This window comes from Salvelinus fontinalis, chromosome 11 (genome assembly GCF_029448725.1).
Source record: "Salvelinus fontinalis isolate EN_2023a chromosome 11, ASM2944872v1, whole genome shotgun sequence".
In the NCBI taxonomy this organism is placed as follows: Eukaryota; Metazoa; Chordata; class Actinopteri; order Salmoniformes; family Salmonidae; genus Salvelinus; species Salvelinus fontinalis.
Window position 1 is genome coordinate 28,680,880 of NC_074675.1, and position 6,000 is coordinate 28,686,879.

Below are 6,000 nucleotides of genomic sequence, written 5' to 3' on the forward strand. Positions count from 1 at the left end.
TTTCAACTACTTGGAACTACCTTTAATCAGTGGTTTTGATTTGCTCTGTTGCAGATGCTGGTGAAAGGTGAATGCATCGTACCAGTGTGTATGGAAAGATAGACGCAGGATGTGAGGCTAACACAGATGTGAGCATTTATCTGTGTGTCTAACCAGAAGAAGAACATGCAAAGTGGTTTGCACCCAAATGTATGTTGCAATGGTTTTGAATTGATCTACAAGCCTCTTTATTAAAGTAGTGAATTTAAGGATATTTTTGATACATGACAATAAAATCAGATGCTCGTCCATCAGATACGAACTGCACATACTGCTTAGCAGAAGGTATGGTATCTATAGCTCACATACTGCAGTAGTAGCAACAGCCCACTCTATCTCAGTGGGCCAAAACCATTCGATTTCTATGGCCTGACTCCAACAACCGGTCCCAGCCCACTGCCCATCAGTTCCTCTCTTATCTCGATTCTCTCGTCTTCCTCTCTAACAGGGAATTTCAGTTCTGTTCTTTTGGTTCATACATGCCCCTTGACCCAGGCAAGCTCTTTTTGCTGTGTTGTTTTGCCCAAATTTGCCTACCGCCAACAGCACTGTCAGTGACTGAAACTGTGTGAGCTGATGACCTTCCGTTTCAGAGGCCCTGGAGACAAACAGGCGCCATGTCAGGCTGTTGTGTTGACAAACAATACCCACTAGCTACTTGCATCTGTGCACAGTGTCCGAGTGGAAGCTTATTACACTGTCATTACATTATCATGGTGACCTGGCAGGATATATATTCATATTAGAATAATAATAAAATAATATACCATCCTAATAGTAATAGATCAATAAAGCAATTGCTAAATGAAAGGGCAATTCCACCCCCCCCCCAAAAAAATATGAAGTTTAAAAGTTCTACACAATGACATCGTCATAAGTTACATTTTAAAAACAGTGATTTTCAAGCACTATGAAATTCGCGGTGATGTGGAGACCAAGGAAATACCCTCTCTCTGGCTAGAAACTCGTTGCAGGTTTTGAAAATCCCTGTTTTTCTTCATTATAATCCATAACCTGTCATGTCAAAGAGAAGCATTTTTTAGGACCTTTCTTGTCATCTTTTTAACCACAGATCATAGAAACTTGTTGTTTTCACATACCGTATGTAGACACTGGTATGGTGCTGGAGATAATGAACATGAGGTTGAAAAGTGGTGGAATTGCCCTTTAATGTATGACCATTAATCAAGGCCCTTTAGTTTACCCTTACCTCTATGCCATATTGTTTCCTGACAGACACGCTCATGGCCAGCGAGGCAGAGGGCACACTCATCCCCAAAGCACACACATCCCTGGGTCGCTTGTCTTTTCAGTTCGCTGCAGCTAGCAACTGGAACGAGCTGCAACAAACACTCAAACTGGACAGTTTTATCTCAATCTCTTCATTCAAAGACTCAATCATGGACAGTCTTACTGACAGTTGTGGCTGCTTTGTGTGATGTATTGTTGTCTCTACCTTCTTGCCCTTTGTGCTGTTGTCTGTGCCCAATAATGTTTGTACCATGTTTTGTGCTGCTACCATGTTGTGCTGCTACCATGTGGTTGTCATGTTGTGTTGCTACCATGCTGTGTTGTCATGTGTTGCTGCCATGCTATGTTGTTGTCTTAGGTCTCTCTTTATGTTGTGTTGTGTTGTCTCTCGTCGTGATTATTTATTTGTATTTTTAATCCCAGCCCTTGTCCCCGCAGGAGGCCTTTTGCCTTTTGGTAGGCCGTCATTGTAAATAAGAATTTGTTCTTAACTGACTTGCCTAGTTAAATAAAATAAATAAATTAAACATATCTGATAAAGTCCAGCAGGGGAAGACAGGGGCCACCCCCCAACACACTGGTTGTCTTACACAGGCAGACACCACAGGGCACAGCAACCGGGAGACAGACATTCACATATGAATGTACGCACGCACATACACACAAACACATACGTTCTTGTTTTGGTTTAAGACCAGTAGTTTTCCATCAGTTAAAGAAATGACACAGGACAAATTCCACTGGTGAATCTTTCACTTGGGTTGACCCAGCCTAAATACACTATACGTCAATGTCTCAGGGTCCATCGCTGACCAGTGGAGAATGAGTCATACAGTTACAGATGTCTTTAAAATGAGTTCAATTCATTGGAAACTGTCGTGTTAAAATACCATACAATATGACTGTATGTGTTGCTTACTGACTTGAAGCTTGTTGTTAAGTCAGACTCACAGACAGGGGTGTTGATGGCTAGTTCCTGATGTGAAGACTGGGTTCCCGAACAGTCGTCTCCTGATCAGTGTTCACCCGTATCTCAGTACTCTCAGATTACAGTCCGTGCTATCATGTTTAACCTCTGTTCCTCGTCCTTACCAGGGGTTTACAGTGTAAACAGACAGAAACCACATGGAGTAAACAGCAGTGGACTCACGTTCCCACGGAAGCTTACAAGGATTTGCTGACCTGACTGTAGTTTGTGTCGTATTTCTTTTCAATTGGTGATATTTTATGCCAAAGGACTTTGACATAAAGTAGGACTTTGGCATAAAGTAAAACTAAAAACCAGATTGAGGTTTAGATCTCCATGATGAACAAAACAACTGAACATCCATTACAGTACTGCGCCATCACTTTAAAACTGTGATTTCATGTTGTTGTTTGATGGTATAACTGATGCCAAGGCCCAGCAGTGTGTGTGTGTGATCTGTCATTGAGATTCCCCCGTGACTCTCAAGTCAGGGTTAGATGATAGATATACAGTGCAGGTTATTTTGCAGCAAAGGCATTTCATCAACTTGTGCCTCTCCGCGTCAGTTTTGGGAAAGAGTGGTTTACAGCAGATTTCTCTCCCAGTGGGAAGAACTGAAGAGAGAGAGAATGAGATCCACTGAGCCATTCAATTACACATGTGTATGTCTTTAAACACATGACAGATTCATCATAGTTATGCTACGTTTGGATGTTGACGATGACCTTTCCCAGGCCTGTAGGACACTTTGTACAGAAATAAGTTGGAGTTTGAGTTCAAGTTCAAGTTTAGGTTTAACTAGGCAGCGGGGTTAACTTACAGCAACTGCTTTATAGTCAACAAATACAATGAATATGTCTTCATTGGCATTTATAATTTACAGCACTTACTAAATAGGCATGCTCACCTTTGCACCGACACGTCCGGAGCATGTCCCTCACAGACCATTTGGCAGAAGAGACTATACACAGAACGGAGGAGAGTTAACTTAATCATTGTTCCCATTTTGTCATAAATGTTGAAATGCTGCAACAACGCGTTACTGATCAACCCCTGTGAACACAACAGTCCCTTCAAAAGGTGTGAAGTACATTCACTGTTTAATATCGGTTAGTCATTGACCTTGTGATGTTCAGGTGTCATAAATCTACAGAACTGACAACATGCAGGCATGAACGACTTACCTATGTAATGCAGAAAGTGTATTGTAAACTCACATATAATATACTGCATACTGTATTGTACCTGTGCTGTCGCACCAAATGGAGACCATGACGACCAGCAGGAGAGACACACAGATGATCTTGGACATGATGATGGACACTGGACAAAGTGGGTCTTTACTCTTGGTAATGTCTCAGTAGTGTTTCAGTGAAATAGTACATTTCCTCCTAAGACCTCCTGTATAGAATATCTGGCAATAATCACCAACCCCTTGCCTCTCTGTCAACTCTCCATGGGTCATATTTGTGTTCTTGCCAGGCAGAGAAAGAGATAGGTCTGCACAGGCCGTAGGGGCTTTTTGTTTTCGTCTACCACGGGCCTGCCTTCCCAGCTGATATGTGATGATGAAGGGGCTAGAAAAGGCAGGACAACAGGATGTGAAACAGAAAAACCCACAAAGACCCATCTATGGCTAGCCTCAATGCTGCAAGAGCTGTTGTGGTGGTGGTGGTTAAGACTGAGTGGGGCTGTGTTTATAGTAATCTGGTAAAGATTCAATCCACTAGGAATCTGTAACTAGGGCTACAATATGCAAAGTGGGTGATCATTGCCCAACCATTAGTTGTTGCATTTTTACCAATGGGTTTCCAATCTGTAACTATTCAAAGAAAGGCCTCCGGGGGGGATCACGTGACCCCTGAACGAGATGGCCGCATGAACTAGGAGCTCCGCACAAGTAGTTTCCAATTCCTAATCTTACCTCCACTTCAAGTTTAAACTCATTTAGCTTTAGTCAAAAAGTCATGGCGGCTACAAAAGGCGACACTACAGGTGACATTTTTACCCGGACTCGAGCACTAGCGACGGAAAAAGCCTCCAAGGAGCAGCTAGCTTCAGAAAAAGCTAGCGCCATTAGCCAGGAGCAAGAGGACCCGTTCCCCCCCGAGGCCCAACGAATGCCAACCTCGCACTCTGTCGAAGACATCTTTTCTGAGCTGAGATCCCAACGTACAGAACTCAACACTAAACTATATGCCAATAACGCTCAGCTCAGTGCGATAGGGGGCAAGGTGACAATCCTGGAAAATGCTTTGCCTGACATAAACAACAAGATAACCATAAACGCGGGGAGCCTGGACGAGGCAGAGGGGCGAATCCTATCCACGGAAAACTTATTGACAGACGCCATGGAAACAATAGCATATGCTAAAAAAAAATTGAGCAGCTGGAAGAGAAAACAGAGGACCTGGAAAACAGGGAATAATTGTGTTCTATTAAATCTGGGCGAAAAAGAAGAGGGAAACATGCCACTGATCCGCTACCTGCAAGACAAACTTCCCGAGTGGCTCCACCTGTCCACCGACAGGCCCATAGAACTCGAGAGAGCTCACCGAGCACTGAGGCCCCCACCAGCAGCCAGACAACCAATCACCATACGTTTCCTGAGATTCACCGACAAGGAACGAGTCCTACAGGCGGCGAAAACCAACACCATTACAGTAGGAAACGCCAAACTCACCTTACACCAGGACCTGTCAGCTGGAATACGCCGAAAGCGCCGAGAGTTTGACGAGGTGAAGAAATGCTCCATTGACCGAGGCATCTTTAGGGGATTCAAATACCCAAACGAGCTCAGGATTCTTCACCAAGGAGCCCTGCGACACTTCAAAACTCCCGAAGAGGCAAAACGTTTTTTGAGAGACAACCCCGGTCAATGAGAAATGGACCAATGACTAAATGCGATTACTGTTATTACTAAAGGAGGTAAGACAACATATAGCCAATATCCAAAGACCCACCCGCCCTGCTAAATGTCATTATAGCCGTCTAATCTATATTTATGTTCCTTTAGCTGAGAGGGATAGGCCCCATATTATAACCTAGGCCTACTATATGTAGGCTGGGCCATTGATTTTATTTTCTCCCTTTTTTAATGTGGTCTGGACGGGGGCTACGTTGTCATTTACTCAATGCGGGGCGGAGAGGATGAGGCATTTCTTTGGCGGGGAGCGGGAGACGTTGTGCGTTGCTAACTGTTCCCGTTTTAATTTTTTTTGGAACACAGAATTGTGACTGAGCGGGGAGGTAATAGATCCAAAGGGATATGTCGAGTTGTTTGGGAACTCGGCTGGGGTGTTCAGAGATTGTTATTTTATGTAAACCATTTATTTTCCTTTTATGTGAACGCAGCTGTAACTACTATCCACCTTTACCAAGAGATGACTTGCACTAAAGTTCGATTACTGTTCGATGACGATGACTAGTACCTTAAATCTATTGACATGGAACTGCCATGGTCTAGGCCATGCAATAAAACGGAAAAAGATACTATGTGCTCTAAAAAAGGAAAAAGCAGACATCGCGCTATTGCAAGAGACACACCTCTGTGATGCTGAACATGCCAAACTCCGCAGAGCTTGGGTGGGACAGGTGTATTTCTCATCTTTCAAATCCAACAGTAGAGGTACAGCCATACTTATCCATAAGAATGTTCCATTCATAATTGACAAAAACATATCTGATCCGGAGGGGAGATTTATTTTGATAACTGGGTCACTGTATGGGCAACCAATTACTAT